The sequence below is a fragment of the Pelodiscus sinensis genome, chromosome 20 (assembly GCF_052426305.1).
Source record: "Pelodiscus sinensis isolate ZL-2025 chromosome 20, ASM5242630v1, whole genome shotgun sequence".
In the NCBI taxonomy this organism is placed as follows: Eukaryota; Metazoa; Chordata; order Testudines; family Trionychidae; genus Pelodiscus; species Pelodiscus sinensis.
Genome location: NC_143071.1, coordinates 1,010,403 through 1,024,755, shown reverse-complemented (window position 1 = coordinate 1,024,755; position 14,353 = coordinate 1,010,403). Strand labels below are relative to the sequence as shown.

The following is a 14,353-nucleotide window of genomic DNA, read 5'->3' as shown; positions in this document are numbered from 1 at the left end:
GAAGGCTTGAAAGAAGGGATGGGCATGAGGAAGGCCGGGATGGAGCAAGTCATGTGTGAGGGCACAGGGGCATGAGGGATATGGGGGCAGAGGGTGGTGAGGGGTGGGCATCAGGGAAAAAGGGGGCAGGGGAAGTGAGGGAAGGGGGAGGTACCAGGAGGGTGCAGGGGTAAGGGAAGGTGCAGGTGCCAAGGGATTCTGGGGGTGAAGCAGAAGGGCAGATACCTGCAGGGGAGGGACCACCATCAGAGGAGAGACGCAGGGCAGGTTTGTAGAGGGAGGTGTTAGAAGAGGGGATGAGGAGGGGTAGCTCACATGATCAGAGTGGGGCTACTGGAGAAGTGGGCACAGGGAAGAGAGAAGGGCTGGTGGAGGGGGGCAGGTTGCAGGAGGGCTGAGGACAGTGAGAAGAGCAGGAGTCAGGACAGCAGAGGAGGGTGAGGAGTGGGGGGGCAGCAGGCACCAGGGGAGCTGATGGAGCAAGGGGAGGAGACATGGCAGCAGAGGGAAAAGGTAGAGGTTTAAAAATATTTATTAATAACTTGGGTAGCACATCCAAACAAGCCACATGAACTCAGTGCTGGTGCACAACACAAAATTCATTTTGCTCATGTGAGGAAACTCTTAGGCTACGTCTACACTGGTTGTTTCTTGCGCAAGAACATCTTGTGCAAGAGTTCTTGTGCAAGAACACATCCACACTGCCATGTGCAAGCTGTGCTTTTGCACAAGAGCATCTATGGCAGCGTGGATGTTCTCTTGCCCAAGAAAGTGCCGATGGCCATTTTAGCCATAGGGCTTTCTTGCACAAGAAATTCATGTTGCCTATCTACACTGGCCTCTTCCACAAGAATAGTTGCACAGAAGGGCTTACTCCTGAGCGGGAGCATCGTAGTTCTTGCGGAAGAAGCCCTGATTTCATACATGAGAATGTCAGTGTTCTTGCGCAAGAACACACGGCCAGTGTAGACAGGCAGCAAATTTTTGCACAAGAGCGGCCGCTTTGGCGCAAGATCGTGCCAGTGTAGACACAGCCAAAGGGAGGGAGGAAGGCAGGGGCAGGGAATCAGCACCTGGCTCAGCATGTCTGCATGGTTTGGGGGGAAGGTTGAGCTCAGCTGGGTTGCAGGGAAATTGAGCTCAGCTGGGTTGCAGAGTGGGGAGGTCTGGGGGGCTGGGCTGGGCTGTGGGGTGGGGGATGTGTGTGTGTGTGTGGAGCTCAGAGGTCAGTTTGGCTGCAGGAGGAGGGAGGTGCCGGAAACCGGGGCTAGACTCAAGGGGAGTGAGGGGCAGGGAATCGGCTCTTGGCTCAGCAGTTTTGCGGGGCTTGGAGGAAGTGCAGGCAAACAAGAAACAGGGTTGGGCAGATCAGTTGGGTTGCAGGGGATAGAGGTGCAAAGAAGCCTAGTGGGGACAGGGGGAACCAGGAGTCCTCAAATGACCTCCCCTGGACCAAAAATTCCTCATCTGGGACCAGTCAGGTCCAGAGGGTGCCAGATCAGGGAGGTCCAACTCCTACCCAAGTCCGCTCCTTGCACTCCTCCTCGTAACCAGACACCCTATCCCCAATCTGCTCCTGCTCCCTCCCCCTGGCCAGACACCCTACATCCAGCCTGCTTCTATCACCCAGACCTTACCCCCTTCCACCCCCCACCTCCTTCCCAGATCCTCTGTACCCCATCCCTATCCCGCTCCTTGGCAGCCCTGCCATCCACCCTAGCTCCGCCCTGGCCCCAGCACCTTGCCTCACACCCCAAGACTCAGCACCACCCTGGCCCCAGCACCCTGCCATCCACGCTAGCACCCAGCAGCACCCTGTTCCTTGTCCCAGCACCCTGCCAGTCACCCTAGTGCCCAGCAGGACCATGTCGCTGACTCCAGCACCCTGCCACCTGCCTGTCCCAGCACCTTGCCCCAGCACCCCGCCACGTGAGCGAGCATCCTTCCACCCAGCAGCACCCTCTCCCCAGCCCCAGCACCCATTAGCACTCTGTCCCCTACCCCCACCAGCATATCTGGGACCATATTAGTGAGGCTTGGGGTTTTTTGGAGGGTTTTTGTTTTGTTTTTTGCATCTCACTTGTGTGGCCCCAACTGACTTTTCTGTGGGTCAGTGACCTTTGACTCAAAACAGGTTCCTCACCCCTCTCATATATAAAGACAACGCTAAAACCTTTTGAGTTTGACATATTTTATTTAAAAATGAAGCCAGGCCAACAAGCCCCCAATTGGGACCAAACCCCAATTTCACTGCAGTACCACCGGACCCCAAATCTGAGCCTATCATACACTGGAACCCCCTGTCCTGAGCCTCTTACATCCCCAAACTCCTGCATTCCGACATCCTCAGTCTTCTGCCACTATACTCCTGCACCATCCACACATCACAAATCTGTGTCCTGAGCCCATCATACTCACAACCTTCTTGCCCTGAGTCCCTCACATATCCAGCCCAAATTCCTGCACCCTCATATCCAAGCCCTGGCTTGCTCAGCACCCCAACCTTCCACCTGAACCCAACACTCCCCAGCCTGGAGCTCCCTCCCCGTGCCAACAGCCCTTTCTCCTGCATCCAAATTCCCTCCCAGAGCTTGTACTTCTCACCCCTTCCCACACCCAAATCCCTCATTCCCACCCCACACCTCACTCTCACTAGGTTGAGACAGGTATAAGGGCTGGGGATAGCAAGTGATGGAGAAGAGGGGAACAGAGCAGATGAGGCCTCACGGAAGAGAGGTGGGGAGGGGGTGTCTCGGGGAAGGAATGTGATTTTCATGAATTGGTGGGTCCCTTTCTCCTCCCGCCCTCCCTCCTTTTTTTTTTTTTTTTTTTGTTTTGCAAACCTAGGGGTTCCTTGATATTCTGAAAAGCTGAAAAGGGTTCCTCGGCCAAATAAAATTGGGAAACACTGAGCTATATAATTGAGCTAAACTAATTGTTTTCAACCAATGATCCACAGACCTCTGGTAGTCCGCAGATTACAATGAAGGTTTCCAATCCACTTCTCCATTTGAAATTTCTGAAGGGTCCGCAAATGAAAAAAAGTTTGAATACTGCTGCTCTAAGCAATATACAGGCAGTCCCCGGGTTACATGGATCCGACTTACATCGGATCCCTACTTACAAACAGGGTGAGGCAACCCCGCACTAGCTGCTTCCCCCCAGCAGACCAGGGAGACGCGAAGCTAGGGCCCCTCCCCCCAGCAGACCAGGGAGACGCGGAGCGGCTTTTCTCAGCAGACACCTCAGCTTGAGAATAAAGGACTGAGGGAAGTGAGATGTGGGAGAATAAAACTGAGCTCTGGAGAAATGTTTGGCTAGCGTTTCCCCTACAATATGTACCAGTTCCGACTTACATACAAATTTAACTTAAGAACAAACCTACAGTCCCTATCTTGTATGTAACCCGGGGACTGCCTGTATATAGATATAATACCTCTTTCAGGTTAACACAAATCAACATGTTCTAATGGTTATCCACCAATTAATCTTCTTTAGGAAAATTACAAAGTAGTACAAGCAAATAATTACAACTGGCCATTTAAATCAAGGTTTCCTGCTTGTTAATTGTTATTTACATTGTTTTACTTCAAATCCCTCCATCCAGCCTAGGAACACTTGAATGGCCCTAGAACAATAAACCTACCACAGCTAGGTTCCAGGCCTTTCCTGTCTCTCCTCACTTTATACCATGTTACCCCAGACTCCCATGCTCCAATACTACCCTTGTCTGCTTCTCCCACATTTGAAGTCCATGCTGCCCCTTCCACCCAAGGGGGACACTTCCCAAATTCATCCGCAAGATCCCTCTCTCTTGAAACCCCTCCTCCAGGGCCACTGCTTCTAAAATCCCTACAAGTCAGTAGTCAAATAATCCAAGAGAAGTTGAATGTAAAGCAGGTTTAGTTGTTTGAATCCCTCTTCCCTGCCCTGTGAAAGTGAACTGTCATTTTAGATAATGAACTCTTTAAAGTAGAGAGCTCACCTTATATTCCTGAGTAGGGATGCTGGTTGCTACCCCTTATCAAAACTAGTCAAACTACTAAAAGTCTGGCCAAAAAGTTACACAAAGTTCTCCAGCACAAAGCTACATCAGCAGCTGCCTGCAGAAGGGAGGAATTTTGGGACTGTATTATAAGTATCAGAGGAGTAGCAGTGTTAGTCTGAATCTGCATAAACAACAAGAAGTCCTGTGGCACCTTATAGACTAACAGATTTATTGGAGCATAAGCTTTTGTCGGCAAAGTCCCACTTCGTCAGAGGCATGCAGTGGAAATTCCAGAGGCAGGTATAAATATACAGGCACATGAAAAGAAAGGAGTACCAATCAAGGGGAAGAACAGAGATAACAAGGTCAATTCAGTCAGCGAGGTTGTGGCCTGCTTCTAGCAGCTGATGTGGAGGTGTAAACACCAAGAGAGGAGAAACTGCTGTTGTAGTTGGCTAGCCATTCAGTCTTTGTTCAATCCTTATAAGCAGGGCTTGCCGAACCGCGGCGAGCCCCGCTTGCCAGCTGCGCTGTCCGGCGATCTGCACAAGCGCATGCGCAGATCGCCCGAACCCGGCTCTTCTGGGTTACAATCTACTCGCCCGTGGCGAGTAGATTGTATTATTTGTTGAGCCCTGCTTATAAGCACATCTTAGAAGAAGCAAAATGCAGGACAATGTAGCACTTTAAAGACTAACAAGATGGTTTATTAGATGATGAGCTTTCGTGGGCCAGACCCACTTCCTCAGATCAAATAGTGGAAGAAAATAGTCACAACCATATATACCAAAGGATACAATTAAAAAAATGAACAAATATGAAAAGGACAAATCACATTGCAGAACAGAAGGAGGATGCGGGGGGGTGGGAAGGGGGAGGAAGGAAGGTAAGTGTCTGTGAATTGCTGATATTAAAGGTAGGGAGAGTGGGATGTTTGTGAGTTAATGGTATTACAGGTGATAATTGGGGAAACTGTCTTGGTAATGGGTGAGAAAGTTCAAAGTCTTGTTAAGTCCCTGGTGGTAAGTGTCGAATTTTAACATGAATGACAGTTCAGAGGATTCCCTTTCAAGTGCAGATGTAAAAGGTCTTTGTAGCAGAATGCAGGTGGCTAAGTCATTTAGAGAGTGTCCTTTCTGGTTAAAGTGGCAAGAAACTGTTTTCTCTTTGTGATCTTGTCTGATATCTGTTTTGTGGGCATTAATCCTTTGGCGAAGTGTCTGAGATGTTTGTCCAATGTACATAGCAGACGGACACTTTCGGCACATGATAGCGTAGATTATATTTCTGGATGCGCAGGAATATGTGTTCTTGATCTTATAACTCACTTGGTTAGGTCCAATAATGGTATCAGCAGAATGAATATGTGGACAAAGCTGGCAACGGGGTTTGTTGCAAGGGAAGGTACCAGGGTTGGTATTAGTGTGGTATGTCCTGTGGTTGTTGGTAAGAATCATCTTGAGGTTAGGTGGTTGTCTATAGGAGATTATGGGTCTGTCTCCCAGAGCCTCTTTGAGTATGGTATCCTGTTCCAATATTGGCTGTAGTTTATTGATAATGTGTTGGACAGGTTTTAGTTGGGGGTTGTAGGTGATGACAAGTGGTGTTCTATTGTTGGTTTTCTTGGGTCTGTCTTGAAGTAGATGGTTTCTAGGTATTCGTCTGGCTCTTTCAATTTGCTTTTTTGTTTCTCTGGGTGGGTAGTTGAGATTTATAAATGCTTGGTAGAGATCCTGAAGCTTCTGGTCTCTGTCAGTGGGGTTAGAGCAGATGCGGTTGTATCGAAGGGCTTGGCTATAGACGATGGATCGTGTGGTGTGTTCTGGATGGGAGCTGGATGCATGTAGGTAACTGTATGAGTCAGTGGGTTTTCTGTAGAGAGTGGTGTCTAATTTTCCATTGTTGATTTGTACGGTGGTGTCCAGGAAGTGGATCTCTCGTGTAGAATGGTCCAGGCTGAGGTTGATGGTGGGGTGTAGGTTGTTGAAATCTCTGTGGAATATCTCCAGTGTTTCTTGGCCATGTGTCCAGATCATAAAGATGTCATCGATGTACCGTAGGTAGAGGAGGGGTGAAAGGGGACGGGAGTTGAGGAAACGTTGTTCTAGGTCAGCCATAAAGATGTTAGCATACTGTGGGGCCATGCGTGTACCCATGGCTGTGCCGCTGATCTGGAGGTATAAGTTGTTCTCAAACCGGAAATAATTGTGGGTGAGAACAAAGTTACATAGGTCTGCTATCAGGTTGGCAGTAGTGTCCTCTGGGATAGTGTTTCTAATTGCTTGTAATCCGTCTTCATGTGGGATGTTGGTATATAGAGCTTCTACATCCATGGTGGCAAGGATGGTATTATTGGGGAGCTTATCGATGTTTTGTAGTTTCCTTAGGAAGTCAGTGGTGTCTCGGAGATAGCTGGGGGTATTGGTTACGAAGGGTTTGAGAAGAGTGTCTACATAGCTGGATAGACCAGTAGTGAGCGTGCCAATACCAGAGATGATGGGACGTCCGGGGTGCCCAGGTTTATGGATCTTGGGAAGTAGATAGAACAATCCTGGTCGGGGGTCAGAAGGTGATTCTGTGAGGATTTGTTCCCGAGTAGCTGTGGGGAGGCTTTTAAGGAGACAGTGTAGTTTCTTTTGGTAGTCCAAGGTGGGATCAGAGGGGAGAGGTTTGTAAAATGTGGTGTTCGAGAGTTGTCTGGTTGCCTCCTGGTTATAGTCGGCCTTATTCATAATGACCACAGCACCCCCTTTGTCAGCTGGTTTGATTACAATGTCCAGGTTGTTTTTGAGACTCTGGATGGCATGGTGTTCAGCGCGGCTAAGATTGTGTGTCGCTTGTTGTCGTTTGCGAATAATGTCAGTCTGTGCGTTGTTGCGGAAGCTGTGTATATAGAAATCCAGATTGTAATACCGACCGTCAGGGGGAGTCCACATAGAATTATTTTTCCTTTGGTGTTGGTAGGGGGGATCTGGTAGGTCAGATTGATGTTCAGTGGTGGTTTGGAAATATTCTCGGAGACGGAGGCGGCGAAAAAAAGCCTCAAGGTCACCACAAAATTGTATCCAGTTTGTGGGGGACGTGGGGCAGAAAGAGAGACCCCGGGACAAGACAGACTCTTCTGCTGTATTGAGTTTGTAGCTGGAGAGGTTAACAATATTATCCGGTGGGTTGAGGCAGTTGCTGTTGTAGCCAGTGGTATGGAGCAGGTTAGAAAATTTATTGTCTTTTCTTTGTTGTAGGGAATAGAAGTGTGTATAGTAGATTTCTTGTCTGGTGGAACAAAAGTCTTGCAAGGTGTCAGTCGGTGTGGATGTTTGTCTTGAGATGAGACGATCTAAGTTAGAAATGTCATTCTTGATGGTATTCTGTTTCTTGTATAAAATACTTATCAGGTGGTTTCTTAATTTCTTGGATAGTGTGAGGCAGAGTCTTTCACTGTAGTCAGTGAAGTATGTTGATCTTAGTGGATTGTTCACTTTCAGTCCTTTGGGTACGATGTCCATTTTCTTGCACTTGGATAGAAAGATGATGTCTGTCTGTATCTGTGCGAGTTTCTTCATATGGTTGATGGATTTCCATTCCAAACGGCTAAATGTAGTGCCTTGCATGTAGAATAGTGATAGAGATGTAGCCGTGTTAGTCTGGGGTAGTTGAAGCAAAATGCAGGACAATGTAGCACTTTAAAGACTAACAAGATGGTTTATTAGATGATGAGCTTTCGTGGGCCAGACCCACTTCCTCAGATCAAATAGTGGAAGAAAATAGTCACAACCATATATACCAAAGGATACAATTAAAAAAATGAACAAATATGAAAAGGACAAATCACATTGCAGAACAGAAGGAGGATGCGGGGGGGTGGGAAGGGGGAGGAAGGAAGGTAAGTGTCTGTGAATTGCTGATATTAAAGGTAGGGAGAGTGGGATGTTTGTGAGTTAATGGTATTACAGGTGATAATTGGGGAAACTGTCTTGGTAATGGGTGAGAAAGTTCAAAGTCTTGTTAAGTCCCTGGTGGTAAGTGTCGAATTTTAACATGAATGACAGTTCAGAGGATTCCCTTTCAAGTGCAGATGTAAAAGGTCTTTGTAGCAGAATGCAGGTGGCTAAGTCATTTAGAGAGTGTCCTTTCTGGTTAAAGTGGCAAGAAACTGTTTTCTCTTTGTGATCTTGTCTGATATCTGTTTTGTGGGCATTAATCCTTTGGCGAAGTGTCTGAGATGTTTGTCCAATGTACATAGCAGACGGACACTTTCGGCACATGATAGCGTAGATTATATTTCTGGATGCGCAGGAATATGTGTTCTTGATCTTATAACTCACTTGGTTAGGTCCAATAATGGTATCAGCAGAATGAATATGTGGACAAAGCTGGCAACGGGGTTTGTTGCAAGGGAAGGTACCAGGGTTGGTATTAGTGTGGTATGTCCTGTGGTTGTTGGTAAGAATCATCTTGAGGTTAGGTGGTTGTCTATAGGAGATTATGGGTCTGTCTCCCAGAGCCTCTTTGAGTATGGTATCCTGTTCCAATATTGGCTGTAGTTTATTGATAATGTGTTGGACAGGTTTTAGTTGGGGGTTGTAGGTGATGACAAGTGGTGTTCTATTGTTGGTTTTCTTGGGTCTGTCTTGAAGTAGATGGTTTCTAGGTATTCGTCTGGCTCTTTCAATTTGCTTTTTTGTTTCTCTGGGTGGGTAGTTGAGATTTATAAATGCTTGGTAGAGATCCTGAAGCTTCTGGTCTCTGTCAGTGGGGTTAGAGCAGATGCGGTTGTATCGAAGGGCTTGGCTATAGACGATGGATCGTGTGGTGTGTTCTGGATGGGAGCTGGATGCATGTAGGTAACTGTATGAGTCAGTGGGTTTTCTGTAGAGAGTGGTGTCTAATTTTCCATTGTTGATTTGTACGGTGGTGTCCAGGAAGTGGATCTCTCGTGTAGAATGGTCCAGGCTGAGGTTGATGGTGGGGTGTAGGTTGTTGAAATCTCTGTGGAATATCTCCAGTGTTTCTTGGCCATGTGTCCAGATCATAAAGATGTCATCGATGTACCGTAGGTAGAGGAGGGGTGAAAGGGGACGGGAGTCCCCAATAATACCATCCTTGCCACCATGGATGTAGAAGCTCTATATACCAACATCCCACATGAAGACGGATTACAAGCAATTAGAAACACTATCCCAGAGGACACTACTGCCAACCTGATAGCAGACCTATGTAACTTTGTTCTCACCCACAATTATTTCCGGTTTGAGAACAACTTATACCTCCAGATCAGCGGCACAGCCATGGGTACACGCATGGCCCCACAGTATGCTAACATCTTTATGGCTGACCTAGAACAACGTTGTTGAAATCTCTGTGGAATATCTCCAGTGTTTCTTGGCCATGTGTCCAGATCATAAAGATGTCATCGATGTACCGTAGGTAGAGGAGGGGTGAAAGGGGACGGGAGTTGAGGAAACGTTGTTCTAGGTCAGCCATAAAGATGTTAGCATACTGTGGGGCCATGCGTGTACCCAAGAAACACTGGAGATATTCCACAGAGATTTCAACAACCTACACCCCACCATCAACCTCAGCCTGGACCATTCTACACGAGAGATCCACTTCCTGGACACCACCGTACAAATCAACAATGGAAAATTAGACACCACTCTCTACAGAAAACCCACTGACTCATACAGTTACCTACATGCATCCAGCTCCCATCCAGAACACACCACACGATCCATCGTCTATAGCCAAGCCCTTCGATACAACCGCATCTGCTCTAACCCCACTGACAGAGACCAGAAGCTTCAGGATCTCTACCAAGCATTTATAAATCTCAACTACCCACCCAGAGAAACAAAAAAGCAAATTGAAAGAGCCAGACGAATACCTAGAAACCATCTACTTCAAGACAGACCCAAGAAAACCAACAATAGAACACCACTTGTCATCACCTACAACCCCCAACTAAAACCTGTCCAACACATTATCAATAAACTACAGCCAATATTGGAACAGGATACCATACTCAAAGAGGCTCTGGGAGACAGACCCATAATCTCCTATAGACAACCACCTAACCTCAAGATGATTCTTACCAACAACCACAGGACATACCACACTAATACCAACCCTGGTACCTTCCCTTGCAACAAACCCCGTTGCCAGCTTTGTCCACATATTCATTCTGCTGATACCATTATTGGACCTAACCAAGTGAGTTATAAGATCAAGAACACATATTCCTGCGCATCCAGAAATATAATCTACGCTATCATGTGCCGAAAGTGTCCGTCTGCTATGTACATTGGACAAACATCTCAGACACTTCGCCAAAGGATTAATGCCCACAAAACAGATATCAGACAAGATCACAAAGAGAAAACAGTTTCTTGCCACTTTAACCAGAAAGGACACTCTCTAAATGACTTAGCCACCTGCATTCTGCTACAAAGACCTTTTACATCTGCACTTGAAAGGGAATCCTCTGAACTGTCATTCATGTTAAAATTCGACACTTACCACCAGGGACTTAACAAGACTTTGAACTTTCTCACCCATTACCAAGACAGTTTCCCCAATTATCACCTGTAATACCATTAACTCACAAACATCCCACTCTCCCTACCTTTAATATCAGCAATTCACAGACACTTACCTTCCTTCCTCCCCCTTCCCACCCCCCCGCATCCTCCTTCTGTTCTGCAATGTGATTTGTCCTTTTCATATTTGTTCATTTTTTTAATTGTATCCTTTGGTATATATGGTTGTGACTATTTTCTTCCACTATTTGATCTGAGGAAGTGGGTCTGGCCCACGAAAGCTCATCATCTAATAAACCATCTTGTTAGTCTTTAAAGTGCTACATTGTCCTGCATTTTGCTTCAACTACCCCAGACTAACACGGCTACATCTCTATCACTATCTTAGAAGAAGACTCCTGAAGCGCTCCAGCACTAGGGAAATGAGGAGATAGAGACACACCTCTCAAAGTGAAGGAGTAGCCCACAAGCCCAGGAATGCACAATGGCCTCGACAAGAAGATGGATGTTTACAGACACGTTTAAGTTCCAAAGTCCTTCTGAATGACGCAGGACACAGGCTAACAAGAACACCCACTTATATTACTCAGGATAGCTGGTTTTATGTTTTTTCTCTCTTTATATGCATATAAAAAAAGGACAAACTCTCCTGCTCCAGGGTATAAATCACCTGATAACGGAAGTTTCTTCCTAACGTATGGGCCTATGATTCCATAATTGCCTGCTATATAGATTCCTGCACCTCTCCTTGGAGCACTTGATGAGACTACAGTGAGAGACAGCAAAAACAAGGAGTCCTGTGTACCTGAAAGACTAACAAATTAATGTGTATAAGCTTTTGTGGGCTGCAGTCCACCAAAGCTTATGGCCAAATTAATTTGTTTAGTCTTTCAGGTACCACAGGACCAGTGTTCCCTTTAATTTTTTCCATTCTTATGCGGAATAAATTTTGTTATGTGCACCAAAGCAAGTGCAGATGCACATTACCAACAGAATCAATGGCTGTGGGCTCGGTGCTCAACATCTGAATCTCACCTGGGTGGCTGCCCAAGTGCTCAGCTTACAGGGAACACTTCACAGGACTCCTTATTCTTGCCAAAATGGCTACCCCTTAGACCAGAGAATCTGGAAAAGATTAGGCCTGGTCTGGCCCCACACCACCCCAAAGGGACACTGCTGAGTGACAAGCCACCAAAAACCCACCCAGCCAGGAATATGACGATGGCAGCCTACCCCTGTTCACCTGCCATTTTGTCCCCTGAACCCACGGACAACAGCTGCCCCATACCTGTTGCATCTTTGGTGCAGGACATTTGGGCTGGGTCACATCAGAAATGGGATCCGCCCCCCACCCCAGAGAATCACAGGGTTGGAGGAGACCTCAGGTCATTGAGTCCAATCCCCTGCTCAAAGCAGGACCAATCCAATGAAATCATCCCAGACAGGGCTTTGTCAAGCCAGGCTTTAAAAATCTCTATTGAGGGAGATTCCAGCCCCTCCCTAGGGAACCCAGCCCAGGGCTTCCCCACCGGCCTAGGGAAAGAGCCTTTCCTAAGATCCAACCTGGACCTCCCCCTCCGCCAACTGAGCCCATTGCTCCTCCTTCTGCCACCTGCCCCACTGAGAACAGCCTCTCTGCAACCCCCCAGGAGCGTCCGGCTGCTCTCAAATCCCCCCCCTTCTGCAGCCTGAACAAGCCCAATCCCTCGGCCCCCCCAGGCCAGGCGCCCCCCCCCCCCGCCCCTCAGGCCATGCGCCCCCCCCGCCTCTCCCCTCAGGCCATGCGCCCCCCTCTCCTCTCAGGCCATGCGCTCCCCCCCCCCCCTCTCCCCTCAGGCCATGCCCCCCTCTCCTCTCAGGCCATGCGCTCCCCCCCCGCCCCTCTCCCCTCAGTCCATGCGCTCCCCCCCTGCCCCTCTCCCCTCAGGCCATGCGCCCCCCTCTCCTCTCAGGCCATGCGCTCCCCCCCCACCCCTCTCCCCTCAGGCCATGCGCTCCCCCCCTGCCCCTCTCCCCTCAGGCCATGCGCCCTCCCCGCCCCTCTCCCCTCAGTCCATGCGCTCCCCCCCTGCCCCCTCCCCTCAGTCCATGCGCTCCCCCCCTGCCCCTCTCCCCTCAGGCCATGCGCCCCCCTCTCCTCTCAGGCCATGCGCTCCCCCCCCGCCCCTCTCCCCTCAGGCCATGCGCTCCCCCCCCGCCCCTCTCCCCTCAGGCCATGCGCTCCCCCCCGCCCCTCTCCCCTCAGTCCATGCGCTCCCCCCCTGCCCCTCTCCCCTCAGGCCATGTGCCCTCCCCGCCCCTCTCCCCTCAGGCCATGCGCCCCCCCCGCCCCTCTCCTCTCAGGCCATGCGCTCCCCCCCCGCCCCTCTCCCCTCAGTCCATGCCCCCCCCCGCCCCTCTCCCCTCAGTCCATGCGCTCCCCCCCCGCCCCTCTCCCCTCAGTCCATGCGCTCCCCCCCGCCCCTCTCCCCTCAGTCCATGCGCTCCCCCCCTGCCCCTCTCCCCTCAGTCCATGCGCTCCCCCCCGCCCCTCTCCCCTCAGGCCATGCGCCCCCCCCGCCCCTCTCCCCTCAGGCCATGCGCCCCCCTCTCCTCTCAGGCCATGCGCTCCCCCCCGCCCCTCTCCCCTCAGTCCATGCGCTCCCCCCCTGCCCCTCTCCCCTCAGGCCATGTGCCCTCCCCGCCCCTCTCCCCTCAGGCCATGCGCCCCCCCGCCCCTCTCCTCTCAGGCCATGCGCTCCCCCCCCTGCCCCTCTCCCCTCAGGCCATGTGCCCTCCCCGCCCCTCTCCCCTCAGGCCATGCGCCCCCCCCGCCCCCCTCCACTCAGGCCATGCGCTCCCCCCCCTGCCCCTCTCCCCTCAGGCCATGCGCTCCCCCCCTGCCCCTCTCCCCTCAGGCCATGCGCCCCCCCCCGCCCCTCTCCCCTCAGGCCATGCGCTCCCCCCCTGCCCCTCTCCTCTCAGGCCATGCGCCCCCCCCCTGCCCCTCTCCCCTCAGGCCATGCGCTCCCCCCCTGCCCCTCTCCCCTCAGTCCATGCGCCCCCCCCGCCCCTCTCCCCTCAGGCCATGCGCTCCCCCCCTGCCCCTCTCCCCTCAGTCCATGCGCCCCCCCGCCCCTCTCCCCTCAGGCCATGCGCCCCCCCCGCCCCTCTCCTCTCAGGCCATGCGCTCCCCCCCTGCCCCTCTCCCCTCAGGCCATGTGCCCTCCCCGCCCCTCTCCCCTCAGGCCATGCGCCCCCCCCGCCCCTCTCCCCTCAGTCCATGCGCCCTCCCCGCCCCTCTCCCCTCAGTCCATGCGCCCCCCCCGCCCCTCTCCCCTCAGGCCATGCGCCCCCCCCGCCCCTCTCCTCTCAGGCCATGCGCTCCCCCCCCTGCCCCTCTCCCCTCAGGCCATGCGCCCTCCCCGCCCCTCTCCCCTCAGGCCATGCGCCCTCCCCGCCCCTCTCCCCTCAGTCCATGCGCCCCCCCCGCCCCTCTCCTCTCAGGCCATGCGCCCCCCCCGCCCCTCTCCTCTCAGGCCATGCGCTCCCCCCCCTGCCCCTCTCCCCTCAGGCCATGCGCCCCCCCCCTGCCCCTCTCCCCTCAGGCCATGCGCCCCCCCCCTGCCCCTCTCCCCTCAGGCCATGTGCCCTCCCCGCCCCTCTCCCCTCAGTCCATGCGCTCCCCCCCTGCCCCTCTCCCCTCAGGCCATGCGCTCCCCCCCAATCATTTCAACGCGCCCCATCCCCCGCGGAGGGGCCCTGGCCGGGGGGGGGGGGGGCTGTGTCCGGCACCTCCCCAAGCAGCCGAAGCGCGGCGGGTCCGCCCCGGGGGGGGGGGGCAGAGGCG

At 51.7% G+C, this 14,353-nt stretch overlaps 1 protein-coding gene across 1 annotated transcript in view; it reads right to left on the bottom strand.

Annotated features, from left to right (window-relative positions):
* Positions 1 to 14,353, bottom strand: part of PCYT2 (phosphate cytidylyltransferase 2, ethanolamine) — a 32,859-nt gene that overhangs the window by 18,302 nt on the left and 204 nt on the right. The gene's annotated exons all lie outside the window — the stretch shown is intronic.